Genomic DNA, 17129 nt, shown 5'->3' on the forward strand with positions numbered 1-17129 from the left:
TCACCCTAAATTATCATTCTGTCTTCATATAATGTTCCCGCCGCAAAATCACACATGACGTGAGCTGACCGTGAACTGTTACTACAGAGGGCGGACTTTGATAGTATGGCAAGCGGTTTTAGCATTTAAACCTTTGTTTTGACTATCCATAAATATGTTTAAAGATATCTCTAATTATATTTTGACTAGTCAGAGTTATATTTCGACTAGTCAGAATGACAATTAGAGATATCTGCAATTACAATTGTACTAGTACGAAATCAGATTGGAGATATCTGCAAATATATTGTGACTAGTCATATTCCTCCATTGACTTCCATTGAAAAATATTTGCAGATATCTCTAAATGAATTTAATTAAATATGAATTAAATACCTGGAAATGTGGATTTTTTTTTTGCACACACAAAAAACGCAAGTGACCAAGCAAAGCCTTAAGCTCTTACTGTTAAATTCAATTGAATAGAAAGCTTTTTTTTTTTTGCACCTTTACTTAAATTGTTCCTTAATTTTGTCTCTGTCATTTCAATAATTTTTTAAGAAGTTTTTAAATTGTTTTATTTTCCAGAGACAGGCCTGTTTAATTTATTTTCTTAAAGATGGTTCAGTTTAACAAGTTGAAACAAAAGAAATACATAATAAATAGTTTACTTGGTATATATATATATTTTTTTTTTTTGTACTTTATGCTTGTTTTAGCTGATAAAACTTTACAATTAGTATGTATAATTGTCTGGATTTCACTCTTTAAACTTCTTTAGATCTCAGTTACTGAAGGGGCACAGTCTCTGTGTATGTGTATGTCTCTGAACTTTAATAATAAATCTATATAAAATGTTGCGCTTCCCAACTCCTTTTGGGGCCTCTAGAGCGAGTTCAGTGCTTAAGCCTGCATCGGTGCATCCTCGATACCAAGAACACATCCAGGTTCTTTCACATGTCCTCCGTTCTTGCAGTCTTGAGTTTTGTAACTGAAATTTGGCAGTTCATGACGTTACACGAGAACATAATGACACAAGATTGCTCAAGAACACATAATAGCGGTTTCTCAATTGCAAGAACACATAGAAAAGACTTGTGTTCTTGACCGGTCTTGCCAGGTCACCTCCAAAGAACGAATTCGGGAGAATGTGAGAACAGAGAACACATCCTGTGAGAAATGAGATGCTGCGTTCTTTTCTGGTTCTTCCTGATGGTCACATGACCTTCACGCATTTTTAATAAAAATTATTTAAACATTACAGCATTCATACAACGATTTAATGTTTTTTCCCTTTTCAAAATATATCCTCTGCATAAAGACTTTACAAATATACATTCATACAAATATACAAATAAAACTGATTTTAATATGAATTTCAGCAAATAAACACCTTTAATGAGTTCATGCCTTTATTAAGAATTTCATGGTAATGTTTACTTTTACCGTCTCATTTAAGGAAACTCCTGAGATAAATAAGTTATATCTCTGAACTTTAATAATAAATGCTGCGCTTCCCACCTTCTTTATTCAGCCGCAATGACCACTAAGACTTCTCGAGCGAGTTTTGCACTCATCGATGCATCCTTGATAACATGAACACATCCGGAAACTTTTACGTGTCTTCTGTTCTTGCGGTCTTGAGTTTTGGGACTGAACTTTGGCGGTTGATGATTCATATACGTTACACGAGAACACAAGGACACAAGGTAGCTGAAGAACGCATAGTGAGAAACAGCCTTTAGTTCCAACCCTAATTAAACACACCTGATCAAACTAACTAAGTCCTTCAGGCTTGTTTAACACTCCTGCTTTGCGCCAACAAGCAGCACTACTCTATTAGTGCATTTGTAGACACTGCAGTTAATGACTGTGACCTTAAGGAATCTCTACAGTGTTTTCTGCAGGTGCACTTCATGACTTTGCCAAGTACGATGCGATCCTGGATTAACATAATTTTTGTTTGAAAATGTAATCCATACCCATTTCCCACCCCTAAACCCAACCATAACTGTAAATTATTCCCAAAATCAGATCAGAGGGAAATAATAGTAGGATAACAATCATGTAGAAGTGCATAAAGTTAACTGTAAGCCTAAACTTAACATGAACAGTAAACATATCCCTTAATTCTGATTGGCTGATTGGAATGTTGTTCCAGGATCAACACAGATGTTAATCCAGGATCATGTCTTACTTGGTGAAATCAGGTTGGAGACTGCAGGTCACATCATTTCAGCACTGTATGATATTGAAAGGAGTCAACTACACTATGAATAAATAATTAAAACACACTGAATAGAAAACAGGGATTTATAAAACATGGAAACATTTAAATTCTGAAATGAATTATTGTGAGATTTATTGTTGAAAGCAGTGATTTTGTTGTAGAAACAGCGCTTTGTTGACTGTTATGGTGTTGCATTATGGGTGAATTTGGAAGCAGAGAGAAGTTTCACACAAAGGATTTGTAGCACGCTAAATCTGCCGTGAGGTCTATGAGATATGACAGTTTTCACGTTTCTGTTGGAATTAAAGTTTCGTAATAGCCATTTTTTTGTCTTGTTTCTTTATGGGGGGTTGCAAAACAAATCTGGGCACCATTATGGTTATGGTAATTGTTATGGTCATCATTCTTGTCTCAGCGTGTGTAAATGTGTGGATGTCCCAGTTTCTGTGTTCTAATGGATTACTGGCATGCTGGACTGTTTGTTCCAGCATTTTCGTATCATTATCAGAGGGATTCATTCCATCATTTTAGCCAAATCACTGCACCATGACTTTATATTCTATACTGTGCATTATTTCTGTTAAGTGACAAGACTTTTATCTAAGCAAAGTCAGACCTTACTGTCCTAATTAAATAATTTTAAAAAATCAAGGCATGATCATATTTTATTTTGGTAAAATAAGCGTAATCTAGAGGTCTTTGCCTTTTATACAAGCCAATTCTGATACCAAATGATCAACTAGGAGTCACGTTATTATTTGTTGTTCCTAAAACATGGATAGGCGACTAGACTTTTGTCAGATAGTGTACATTTTAAAATCTAAAACTAAAGTCATGACTCTACAAGTATGGACTGATTAGTTGAAGTTGAAAGGCATTCTGCTGTTAGCAAGTAGAATATGCTGCTGCTGCAAAAACAATAATAGTCATATAATAGTCATATGGGTAGTAGTCATATGAGGGGGCCCAACAAATCAGTGAACAAAGCACAATAATCCAAAAGACCAATCAGAAAGTGATTGTGGATAGCCACATGCTTGTTTTCAAACATTCGCAGCTCAGTTTTAGCATTTTCAAAACACTCCTTTTTTTCATTGAAGATGCTAGAGTAGTTCGAACAGGAGGCATAACCCACAGGGTCCATACAGTCATTGAAAACCTGGAAAAGTGATGGAATTTTGACATGGCATTTTTTAGGCCTGGAAAAGATATGGAAAAACAGAAAAACCCACAAGGTTTTGGAAAAGTCATGGAAATTACATTTACATTAGTCATTTAGCAGACATTTTTTGTCCAAAGCGACTTCAGCTGCGGTCCCACTAGAGTTTGTGCTTGCAAAATTCTGTTGTACGGCGCTGCGAAAAGGGATAGTATTAAACAATAGGATTAGACGTTAATAAAAGTGAGCGATTGCTCCATATTTAAAAATTTCTTATTTTAAATTATCTTCTATTGGTCTCATGCAATCACCTGATGTGATTTTGCATGGAAAAGTTCACCTAGCTTGAACTTCCGAATGCAGTGAAATGCGAAACTTGTCGCACGTCCTTGTGCTTCTGATCTGCCGCATACGCATGCCTATAAATGGAAGTCTATGGAGCGAAAAGTGCAGTGTGATCACGGCTTTACACTAGAAGTAGTTTTACCTACTATTACTAGTTTAACAAACTATAAACATCGTCTAAAATTTGTCTGACAAATATCTGTGTACTGGAATGGAGGTTAGTTGTTTTTACTTCTTTTCTTGGCCTAAACATGGTCTCGCATACTTAATGCTGCGCAAGCATAATCTATTTTACATAGATATAAAAATAAATTGAAACTAAAGAGATTGTTGCGAGTTGTATGATATGCTGTAATAAATTTAAACGTCATTGTTTTTCTTATGATTTACCATGTATACGTAGACATTACATGAAACAGTAGGTCATGAAAATTGACTTGAAAGTCCTGGAAAAGTCATAGAAATGTTGTAGTAAAAATGTGTATAATCCCTGAACCTAACAATACAGTACGTATGTGTAACGTATGTGTAACGTACGTATAACAATCTTTTTACATTGGTGAAAATGCCACCTAAATGTTAACAGATATTTGACCTTCTTTAAATATAGCAATACCCCCAGCTCCTACCACCACAAACTCTGTTTCTGGCTTTCATTATACTTTCAGCTACTTCAGTCTTTACAGCTGCTTTAATTACTTTAGCAGTGATTTAACCACTAATGTCTCTCTTCGCTTTATTGTGAGTGTCATCCTTTCTTTTATGTTAATTGAACAGCCTGGAAGCGTTGACAGCCTTTTTAAGCACTTTGTTCATTCGTGCAGTGAAGTTCCACACCTTCTGTCTGTGCCAGAAATATGAGGGATCATATTTTAACGCCATTATAGAGAGCACTAGCATTCTTGCCATTTGTTCTTAACTGTGTGTGTTTGGTAAATTGATACCTGCAGAGAACTTGGACATTTCTCAATGTTGCCTAATGTGTTTGCTTTGGAGATGGATCGCAGTCTGACCAGTGGTGGTCAGGGCCATGTGGAGATAAAATGGCACAATCTGAAAGAGGCTTGATCCAGTTACTGTATGTAATGTTCTACACCCCACTTGTTCACTTTGACTTGTTCCTGGTCCAAATATCTAAGAATTCTTAAATTATACAAATACAAATATTTTCAGAAATAAGACATAAAAATTTAGAAAAGTTTTCCTTAAAAAAGTAAAATAATCTGCCAGCGGTATAAGCTAAATAATCATAATTCAAAGCAGAAACTAGAGTTTTTTTGCTTACCCCACTGGTAGATTTAATTAGCTTGTTTTAAGGAAAAACTTGACTTATTATTTCTGAAAACTAGACAATGTTTTTTTTATATATTTTTAAATAGTAAGGTTTACAATCTACTTAATGCATATTCAACCTCTTTAACATTATTAAATGTAGATGCTGAGTCACTGATACATGTTGGCTTGCGCTGAGTTCTACATCTAAGTTTCTTATCCACAGTTCTAAAGTTCAATTTCAAACGGTTTATTTCGTTTTCAAGATCTGAGGTGATCTTTTCAAGATCTGCTGCTGCTTTCAGTAGTATCACAATACATGTCACGTAAAATGGCATTCAAACTCACACTGTTAGCATTTAAACACTGAATAAAGCACATGAGGTGTAGCTGAGGTGATCATTGTTCAGCTGTGAGAAATAGAAGTGGTTTCTAAAATATAAATCTCAGGTGTTGGTTAGGACAAAAACTCATTTTAGTATGGAAAACATTCCTTATATTGCTTGCCATTGCTTTTATTTAGAAAACTGTTCCAATTAGCCTTAAATCTACCTTTAGACTCCATTATACGGCGCAGTCACGTCAATCGGGAGCCTGAAAATGTGTTTTGATCCAGCAGTGCAATTTCTAGTTCAACCACTGAGTGTCAAATTTACACACTACACCTTTAAAAAAAGCTAAATATTCTGCCAATGGGGAAAGCAAAATAATCTTATTTTAAAGCGAAAACAAAATTATCCTTAGTGCATTGGCAGATTATTTAACTTTTTTTAAGGGAAAGCTCACTTAATTTTGACTCATTATTTGTAAAAACAATGTAAAACTATACAAAATGTTTTGCTTGCCTAGAAAATGCTTGTGATGTAAATTTTATTGAATTTATGGACAAGAAACAAGACAAAAAAAATGAATTTTTTTTTGGACCAGTAAAAACAGTGAATTAAATATGGCCTGGTCTTCAGCTTTTACTTCTATATAGTTCTGATGTAGCTTCTAAAGAACAAAATAAACTCCTAAAACCAACTGCAGACTTCGAGAAACAATTTTTAAAAAGCTGTGGTGGGCTTTTCATACATGATAAATGTAGGTAAAAGCTTTCTGCGTAGGTCTTTTGAGAAACTAGCCAGTGTTTATTGAACTGGCTTCACCCTGTGTTCAGAAAGCTTTGTGAGACAGAGTTGGCTTGGTAGATACTCATACGGATATGTGCCAAATTGGAAGCTTGTTTCTTCTTTTCATATTTGTGGAGGGGCAATCAGCAGAAAAAAAGTGTTAACACGGTTTTTGAAAAGTGTCAGTGAAACGTGAGCTGCTGAACGTTTCACACAAAAGACAAACACATGCGCAATAACATGCACAGCACACACACACACACACATACGCTTAACCACCATGGAGGATAGATCAAACTATTGTTGGATGTTAAATCTCTGAAGATTATTCAAGACAGGCCAAATTGCTCCCTTTCCCCTGTGTAGCACCACATGCTGCGAATCTGCATTTCTTAAAATCTCCCTGCCACTACTAGTCAAAAAATCCATCAGAGTTAAAGGCGAAAAGGCTAGAATGAATAATAGATTTTGTGTTTGTATGTGTGTGTGTGTGTGTGTGTGTGTGTGTGTGTTTGTGTGTGCGCATCAAAAAATAATGTTTGTTTTTTGTTCAAACTATTTATTTACAATAATTTGAAAATATACAATTCTTGAGTATTTTAGGGGAACAACCTAACTGTTTTGTGTTCAGTCCACTTAAATTTATAAAAATTGTAAATTTGTCATAACTTAAATTGATTGTGTGGAACCCAGCATTTTGTACTGTGTGTGTGTGTGTGTGTGTGTGTGTGTGTGTGTGTGTGTGTGTGTGTGTGTGTGTGTGTGTGTGTGTGTGTGTGTGTGTGTGTGTGTGTGTGTGTGTGTGTGTGTTTGAAGAGCCGAAAATGTTCCAAAGGCATAAGGAAGTTCAGTCGCTTAATTTTAATTCACTGTTGACCATGTTTACATTTTAGTCAAATGTAATTTTCCTTGAATTAAATATTTCTTTTAGTTTTTGCAGACATAGAAAAGCAAAGAACAGACAGACAAACCCATGATGTAAAAATAATCGGTGCAAAATGTAAAATGACGACATATAAGGCATATATGACCTACAAAAAGACACCGCAATGGATGTAAAGAGGTTCTGACTGTAAGGCAGATCTGCTTCATTGTTGTCTGTCACTGTGCTGTTTATCTATGTGAGATGCAGCAGGTGAAGACTATGCCTATCAGAGCGATCTCTATGGCTCTGACATGCACGTGGGATGGGTGGGTGGGGAGAACCAGCTCATTTGCATTAAAGGTACAGACAACAAAAACAGATACAATGTCATAACAGCTCACATTTCAGATTCAGAAAGGTATAATAGATAATCTGATAGGTGATTTGAGCTGAAACTTAGACACATTCTGGAGACACAAAAGATATATCTCAATAAAGGGTTAAAATGGTGCCTTTTAACAAATGATGCTATCCACTACTTTCAATTAATCATTCTAAAAAAGTTTAAAGTCCCTATGAATTCATCACAAACAAAACAAAAACAAAAGACTGAAATTCGTTGGACAGAAATGGTAAATGACAAATAAGACAAGCTCAACTGCACTCTCTATCCATGCGAAAGGAAAAAACAGCAACAATTTAGCCTCATTCATGAAAACACATTAGCCATGTTCATGAAATATGTTTGTACTTATTTTAAACGTATGGAAAAGTAAACAACAACTTACAAATCTTCAGAAATTAAACAACATTATTGGTCTTTTTGTTGTGTTAGAAAAAAAAGACTGGATCCCACATTTGATCAAATTTTGCAGTGTTCCCAGAAGTGGTATATCCAATTCTTTCCAAATGTAAAGTGGAGGTGAGTCCAATAAGCCAGTCAGAAAATAAGCGGCTTAACATTTTTCTTTCAGAAACAAAGGATAACTTTCTTAGCTATGATCATGCCATACTGAACCGGTAACCGTAAATTTAAGTTGAGAGTCTCCAGAAGGTCTGACCAATCAAAAACTGCTATCATTGGGTCAGGGAGTAAAACAAAATTGTAAACCTTAGAAAAGAACCGAAATATTTCTAAACAAAAAACTGTGTTAATGTACCCTCAGCAGCTTTACACTGTCGGGGAAACAGAGAGATATAATTTATTAAGCTTTGTCTGAGAGATTCAAATTCCTATGGGCTCTATTTTAACTATCTAGGCGCATAATCTGAAGCACATGGCACAAAAGCATTAAGGGCATGTCCGCAACCACTTTAGCTAATTTAAGGATGGAAAAATGCGCTTTGCACCCCGGTGTATGGTCTAACAGGGTTGTGCTTATTCTCTTAATGAGTTATGGGTGTATTTTGAGCATAACATGCATTAAACCAATCCAGATTCCTTTTAAGATTCAATTGCATTGCGCCATGCCACATTTGCTAATTACATTATATTTAAGTGGGAAAAACTGAACGCTAGCGAGAAAACAGTTAAACAGACCATCTGCAGTGCGAGGATAAAGAAAAAGCCTCCTCTATTTGGCCTCTTTCTCTTTACTTTTACTCTTTACTTTACTTTTGTGGAGTAAGGAAATAGTGTTGGACGCCCTCCACTGTAGATATCCATTAGCTTACATGTTTAATTTTGTTTGTGACGTGCAAAAATTTGTTTCAAAATCTCTATCTCTAAATTCAGTTTTAATATTCAGCAAACTATTAAATCAGCAATAATAATGAAGTGTCAAAACAACTGAGTAATATCCAAACACACCTCCTATTCTTATGCCTCATATGGTGATGCAGACGTCTCTAAACCCGACAGGTGGACAAATCTAAACTTGTTTTATTAAAAACAAATATAAATATGCATATAATCAATAACACTGCTTATAATAATAAAGTTATACAAATGGAAACTGTCATAAATAAACTGAAAACATCTGAAATGAATAAACAGTAGATGTAGATGATTGTTACTAACCCATGTAGTTGGCGTAAATATTGCATTTTAGCACTGTATCACACAATGACACAGAACTTGTTGTAAAGTTTATTATGTGTTTAATTTGTGCGTTTGAACACTCTCCCGTCTTTCTAAGCAAATCTTGAAGAAATTATCACATCCTTTCATGAGAGAATCATTTAATCAGTTTTCCTCCAAGTCCCCATTTTCATTTCCTTTTGGTGATTGGTCTATTAAACCCACATAGGGTGATTTATTTATCTTTTTTGTTTTCCATTTCAGTTGAAGTACTGCCTTTAATTTATTTGCAGATATATTTATTTATTTAAGGTTCTGTATACGTTTGAATACAATTTAAACGTAAAAATACCATAATATGTTTGCAGATATTTAAGAAACATGCTTATTGAACACATTTGTTCATCTGAAAAACAGCCCTAAAGTCAGTTATTCTCATTTGTACCTTCTGTCATTGTTTTGGACTGTTTAACTCTGCCCACTGTCAGTTTACCCAACTATATTTCAGCACTCTGGGTTGCTGGGTGAAAAACAAAAAATCTTATTTTTTGAATTTGAACTGCAATACAGAACTGCACCTTTAAACCTTATAAAGAGCTGATTTTTGTTTTGTGTTGTTGTTTGTTTTGTGAATTTTTGTTTTGTTTTATTTTGTGTTGTTTTATAAAAAAAATTAGTTATGTTTTTAGTTTTGTTGTTTTTAGTTTTGTTTATTTTTTGTTTGTTTTATTTATTTTTTTGTTTTGTAAATTTTTTTGTTTTTTTGTTTTGCTTTGTTTATTTTTGATTTGTTTTAGTTTTGTGTTGTCTTGTTTCGTTTAAACTAGAATTTTGTTTTTTGTTTTGTTTATTTTTTTGTTTTATGTTGTTTTGTTTAATATTTTCCTTTGTTTCGTTACATTTTTTGTTTTATTTTGTAACATTTTTTGTTTTTGTTTTGTTTTGTTAGCTCAGTGGTTAGCACTGTCACTTTGACTGTGTCACACTGTGACTTCCTAGCATACAGTTAAAATAATTTAATAATTTAATCATTTATCTTTTTGGTTATTAAAAAAGTTTGATCTGGGAACACTAAACTAATATGTCCCATATATAAACAACCATGTACATGTGTGTGCCATTCTCTTAGCATTGGCCCTTGTTCATGCTTTCTTGAGTAATCTTTTGGGACGTTTCTCAGAAGTGAGCGATGTTTACTCCATTTTGAATGATGAAACTGGGCAACTAGTTTGTGTGTGAACAGGGCATGTTTTTAACACTGCCAGTAAAAAAAATGGCACAGTTGTCATTTTTGATTTTGGCTTTGCATATTTTGCATAAGTGTGATATTTTTAACATCTGTGTTTACCTTCTGAAGACTCAAGAGCGAGCAGATTATTTGCAACCGTGACTCAACCACAATCAACGAGGGTGTTTTGTAACACACGACAGCAGCTTCCAAAAACAGTTCGTCAGATAATTGTTTGGATTATTTCCTAGAAACTATTCCGACTTGGAAAGCCGAATTTATGTTACAGAACATCAAATTAAAGTGGGTTTTTTGTATATGTGTGTGTGAGTGTTAAAATATTTTCACATATCTCCATTTACATACACAGACAGCATGAGTTATTATAGTATAATTGATGTAATGAATGCATGCATTAGTGATATGGCACTTTTGCTGTGTTTATGTGTACACTTTTTACGATGATTACATTTGCTGTTCAAACTATTTAAAAATGAGGTACAACAACACAAGTCTGGTATTTTGGTGACAACTTAATTGTTTAATGTTTAATCTACTTTAATCTGCAAAAACTAATAAGTTTACTTAATTTCTTCATGTTGTCCCATCACAAATCGATTGTGTGGAACCCAGGATTTTTACAGTAAATCAGGTACCAACTTGAAACATCTTGTAACAATAAAAATATGACGTCCAAATAAGCAGTGACACTGTGCTAACCATAAACTATACATTAAACAAAAAAAGACCTTAAATTCACAGTAAATTACTTGCTATTAACTGCATTACTTTCACAGTAAAATACTGTATGTAAATTCACAACAAATTACTGTGAGGTAGTTAACAGTAATTTACTGTAAATGTTTCATTAATTATTGTGAAGCAATATAGTGTAACTTCACAGTAGATAGTAAAGTCCATCACTGTCACCGTATTATCTTATAGAATTAACTATTTACTGTGAAGCAGGCTTTCCTCGGCTAGTCATTCTGACATTTACCCTGACTTTAAAATAATTTTGGGTGTTTAACAGTGTTTGGTTTAATGAATCAATTACTTTTGTTCCAGTTTATAATATTTTTGGCTATAGGCACAAAGTTATGTTCATTAAAAATAGTTTCATATTTCTATGTTAAACTTATAAAATGAAATATAGGTGCAGTGCATAAAAAATAAAAATGTACTTTGACATTTATGATGATTTTCTTTCAAGTTATTTTTGAAGATGTAACCAAATTGTTTTTGGGGCTGCAATAACATTCTGTCATTTCTAAATATCAAAAGAGTGTCAAACTACCATAGAAGTTCATTTGTATTAATGTCTATGTTGAATAAAATAAAAAGAGTTTAAATTCCTGACCAATGAACATGCAAAAGATATAGCCCTTTTACAGTCATTTGCTGTAATCATGCTAATTTGATTATTTTCACAATAAAATTCTGAATACAACACATTACTGTCAATATTTACAGTTAAATCCTGTACAGTGACACTAATGCAATTTACTGTAAAAATTACAGTGACATGTAAAAATCTGGAATATTCGTACAGTGTAGTCTATAAGAAGACTAAAGCTTATGTGCATATTTGATGTACCAAGATGCTTCCTTGGAGTACTTCTGGTTAAATACTGTATGGTTTATATACTCAACTCATTTAGTCTGATTGCTCCTGCTCATTGATGTAGCTTTTGGAATGGTGACTGTATTTCCTACACTTTTTAGATTAGAATTGTAAAGTATTGCACTGTAAAAAAAAAAAAAAAAATGTATTGCTTAAACTCAAAAATTTCTAGTGACTAGTCACGTCTAAATTTTTCAATTGGCCCAAATGAAATTCAGCCAACAGATTTTCTTCAATTGGAGCAACACCCTGTTAACATTAGCTCAATGAGAAATAATGTGTTAAGCCAATTGAAAAACCATCCAGTCTGCCCTATCATGTCATTGGCCCAATTGAATATTTAAAATGATGTAGGATGCTTTTTTGGTTTCCACTAATTTAAAAATGTACATTGGTAAATTTACAATGCTAAAGCAACTTTACTAAATAGTTTATTCCTGATCAAATGATAAATGCCTAAAGGAAGTTTTATTTTTAAAAGTGTAGAAAATCAAGAAAAGAGCTCAGGGTGAGTGATGGAGGAAGAGGAAATCTGCCTCAGCACTGCTCTGTAATCACCAGGCTAATGCTTTAAGACTGTAAATTACACCTATTGATTTGTTCCTCTGTTTGACTCAGTTAAGAGTCTGCAGAAAATTAAACGCAACTAATCAGAACACCATCTTTTCTCCCCTTGATGGGACAGGAACAATGTGGTCCAGTTTATACCTCATACTGTATACCTGGGTCTCTAGAATACAGTTCTCTAAAACACTGATATTATGTCAGTATATGGAATCCTCAATATGTTCCTGTTTGACTTTTCTTTCATCTGTGGAAATATGATGCAGTCATGAGACAGAGTTCATCTTACTCCATCACTCACCCTGAGCTCTTTACTGATTTTCTACAACAACACTTTTCAAAATAAACCTTCTTTATTGACCTTATTCTAAAATGTGGAAGTGCGCCTGTTTTCGCGATTGTCTTAGAACTTCCGATTCAGTCGCCTATGGGAGAAATGACTAGGAATAATAAACGGCAGAAAATGGTCAAACTACTTGCTCTACAAACAAATGTTTGCATGACTATACAGTCCAAGTAAAATAATATAACAAGAAAATATCAAATTGCAACATCAAGCAACGTAATGAGCAGTTTTTAACGTCAAAAAATTAATGGAAGTGAATGAGACCGGAAGTCTCAAGCCAAAAAGATTCAAATGGCGGCGCCCGCTCGTCGGCGGAGAATAAGGTGAATAGGCATCTATAGATTGATGTAGAATCTTTAACATTAATTAAATCTTTTCATTGCGGTAAGGCTTTGTTTTGGAGCTAAGTTCTTTGTTAGATGTTAAAATACCTTTGATAGTGCCTGTTTGAATGCTTTTTGAATGCTTTTGAAGGCTCTAAATGCATGTTGACATCTCGAGAATAGCCTGTTAATTGTTAATTGTTCAGTTTTACCCTTTGCAACCTGTTAACTATAGCTTCCGTTTTTTATTTATTTCAGTTTAAGTCACTTTTATATTCTATATACATAAAAGCAAATTGTAAATCTTTGTCTGATTCTGCCTGAAACCTGTCAAAAAATCTTAATTTTTTCAAGAAAGTATACCGTCTGACCGCCGTGACTTATATAGCAAAAACATATCGGATATATTCAGTCAATTCCCATTCTTCTTAAATGTGAGAAGAGTCTGAGGTATTGTTGCATGCAATTTGGCTGATAGCTTTAGTGCAGTAATTTAGTTGAAAGTGATCTCATTAGGCCAGACACAAATTAATGATGGTGGTGGTGGTGGTGGTAAGCAGAGACTACAAGCTAAGATGAAGTGTGTTGGTTTATTGAGCCAGAGCTCAGCCCGGTGTCTATGGGACACAATTGGCTGAACAAGGCTTTTCTTGGCACTTCTGACTTCATCTCTAGCCCAAAGCTCGTATCAGATTTAAACACAACCAGATGTTTACATATGCATTCAACCTGTGAAACTCACACATTTGTGCCAAAAATTGGAATCCTTCATTCGGTTTTAATAGAAATGGCACTTTGTCATTTACTTCCTTCTTATTGTTACAAGCTTAATCCTGTCGGTCTGTGATTTCCCTGTCCTGATAGCCTCTCTTACAGTTGAAACAGTATATTTTGTGTTTGAATTTAGAATACAAGGACAATGTTTTTAAATTGATAGCATCCCCATCAGATGGCAACAACGTCTCCCCTGCCAAAAGGGGTCTTGGCAGGATGACACAAATTGTGTACTATATGGTCCGAAGACCACGTCGTCTCACCAGTTAAAAACACTGGACAGCACAAATGCACAGCATGTCCTAAAATGCATTAATATACGCTTGTAAGCATTTGTACATTTCTGTATTTGAATGGGGTTGTGTGTGTTTACAATTTTATGTATGCATAATTCAACATATACCATGTTGTGATTGTCTATAAGTGACGTCCTTTACATGTGCATTTATAGTCCATCATTACCCTCGCTGAAATTATGAGATATACAAAAGTATTGCACTTTTTTCATCTGTACCTAAGAATCCTTTAGGAATTAATCATTTAAGAATCCTTTATTGGAGTTATTTAAACCCAAATTGTATAAAATGTGCACTAACCCAAACATTGGGTAAATTCCATCCTATTAATTGAATTTAAAAAATGAACCCAAGAGTTGGCTTAGTCCCTATTACACCCAGAATTGGTGTGAAATAACCCAGCATTTTTAGAGTGTTTCTAAATGCCCACTTTTTACATGTAAATTGAGCAAGAACTACAATTTTCAGCTTTTTACTAATGGAAACATTAGTCTTTTATTATGGAGAGCTCATGTACTTGTTTAAAAAGTCCTCAGTCAATGCATGGTGTTGTTCTTATTACTGTAATTTTGTTTTGTACAGTATGTAAACACTGGCGTGTTAGCTTATCCGGTGTGCTAACAATTCTGACATATTGTTAAACAGTCAGTGTCACATACCAGCAGACCAACTTGCGTCATACTGATCATTATTAAAATAACGTACGGGCAAACATGCTGTATAGGCCTGCTTTGGTTTTCCATTCGCGTATCCGCCAAAATGAATAATATATAACGATCATGGTCTTACTTCATTCAGCTGTGCATTAGCTTGTCGTCATACGCTACTATAATTTGGGAATATCTAGTGGGGAGAATTGTTCAGGGAAAAACTCAGGTTTACTGCAGACAAGTTAAAGGCTTATCTAATTTAAAGTTTAATTTGTACCTTATGTTCTTTCCAAAAGCTGCTGTTTTTTTCTCAAAGGGTGTGAAAGCACAACTCGTATGTTATCTAAATTCATCTGACTTCACCTTCTGTGCTTCACGGGTCATGTTGACATGACCCTGACCTTGCTTAATGTGGAGGAAACGACTTGTGAGATGCAGATTATTGACATAATGGGTCAATTAGTTTGACCTTTGCTTATCAGCATTAACATCTGCTGCTGACATGGGTAGATGCAGGTTCTCCTGCCGATATAGCTCATGAGATCTTGTCTGGAAGCTCTCTTGTGTTTCAGCAAGTGCTGCGTGAGTCTCTGACTTTTATGTTCTGCAAGCTTGCTAATCTCAGATCTTAAATACTTCGATTATTTTTGGTTGTAGTTTACTTAAACATTCTTGGACTAATTTGTTAGTCCTTTATTAAAAATATTTTACCATGATAAAATGATTGATTTATCTATTTTTGTTATGTTTTATTATTGTATTTTTATTTTTTAGCACAAAAATGTTTTGTTAATGCAATAATGTAGCATATATGATTCCTTATTATTGTTATTATTATTATTATTTGTATTTCATTATCAGATTCATAAGATTCTATACCAAAAAAATAAAAATAAATAAATAATATATATATATATATATATATATATATATATATATATATATATATATATATATATATATATATATATATATATATATATATTTACATACATACAGCTGGGAAAATATGTATTGAACACATCACCCTTTTCCTCAGAAAACATATCTCTAAAGGTGCCGTTGACTTGAACTTTTCACTGGATGTTGGTAACAACCAAGGGAATCCATATATGTAAAGAAAACAAATCTAATTAATTTACTAATTAAGTTATGCGTTATAAAATGAAATAATGCAGGGAAAAAGTTATTGAACACATGAAAAAAGGGAGGTGTAGAAAGACTGTGAAAGCTCAGACAGCAGCTGGCATCTCTCATTAGTTCTTCAGCAATCCTCTGCCCTTCCTCAGTGTAAATGAATATTTGCTGCTTCAGTTCAACATCTACATTAGCAGGATAATGAAGATGAAACCAGGGGTACATTTCAACAAGACAACGATCCAATGTTTGTATAATCCCTAGTTACCCATAACACTTTTTAGAGATATAATTACTATATTGAGTTTTGCATTCTTTTATGTATTTAGAGATATTTAAAGGCTAATTTGGATGTGCCACATTTTGCATAATGATAACATTGAAGTGTAAAAACACGTATCAGAGGACAGAAAAGTTGTTTCTGAATATGTTATGAAAAGAAATAAAATATGTTGTGCTTTACGTTTAAGGTTATATTGTACAGTATATACTGTAAAAGTGTATATACTGTAATACGAGCTAGTTACAGTGTAAAAAATCCCTGTAAGATAACAGTAAAATACTGGCAGCTACAGTACTGTTATTTTACACTGCTTTACCGTAACTGCCATTTTATGGTGTTGCTGTAAAAATACATGATCTTAATTAATTAATCAATAAGTGAACTCTGCACTGAAACTGTGACTGTCTTAAATCGGTCAAATGCTGTATGAGTTTAAGTAATGTTTGTAATGTGTTATACAGTTAAATTCAGAATTATTAGCCCCCTTTTGATTTTTATTTTCTTTTTTAAATATTTCCCAAATGAATTTTAACAGAGTAATGAAATTTTCACAGTATGTCTGATAATATTTTTTCTTCTGGAGAAAGTCTTATTTGTTTTATTTCGGCTAGAATAAAATCATAAAATTAGCATAAAAATAGAATAAAATTAATTTTATAAAAACATTTTTGGGACAAAATTATTAGCCCCTTTAAGATAACTTTTTTTCGATAATCTACAGAACAAATCATCATTATACAATAACTTGCCTAATTACCCTAAACTGCCTAGTTCACCTTATTAACCTTGTTAAGCCTTTAAATGTCACTTTAAGGTGAATAGAAGTGTCTTGAAAAATATCTAGTCAAATATTATTTACTGTCATCATGAAAAAGATAAAATAAATCAGTTAATAGAAATAAGTTTTTAAAACTATTATGCT

At 33.6% G+C, this 17129-nt stretch overlaps 1 protein-coding gene across 3 annotated transcripts in view; it reads left to right on the forward strand.

Annotated features, from left to right (window-relative positions):
• The window catches only part of veph1 (ventricular zone expressed PH domain-containing 1), a 163017-nt gene that overhangs the window by 91854 nt on the left and 54034 nt on the right, over positions 1 to 17129 (forward strand). The window contains exon 7 of one of the 3 annotated variants that reach the window (XR_012393640.1): positions 646 to 2005. The gene's annotated coding sequence lies outside the window, so the exon portion shown is untranslated. 3 annotated transcript variants of the gene reach the window in all.

Source organism: Danio rerio, chromosome 18 (genome assembly GCF_049306965.1).
Source record: "Danio rerio strain Tuebingen ecotype United States chromosome 18, GRCz12tu, whole genome shotgun sequence".
Lineage (NCBI taxonomy): Eukaryota > Metazoa > Chordata > Actinopteri > Cypriniformes > Danionidae > Danio > Danio rerio.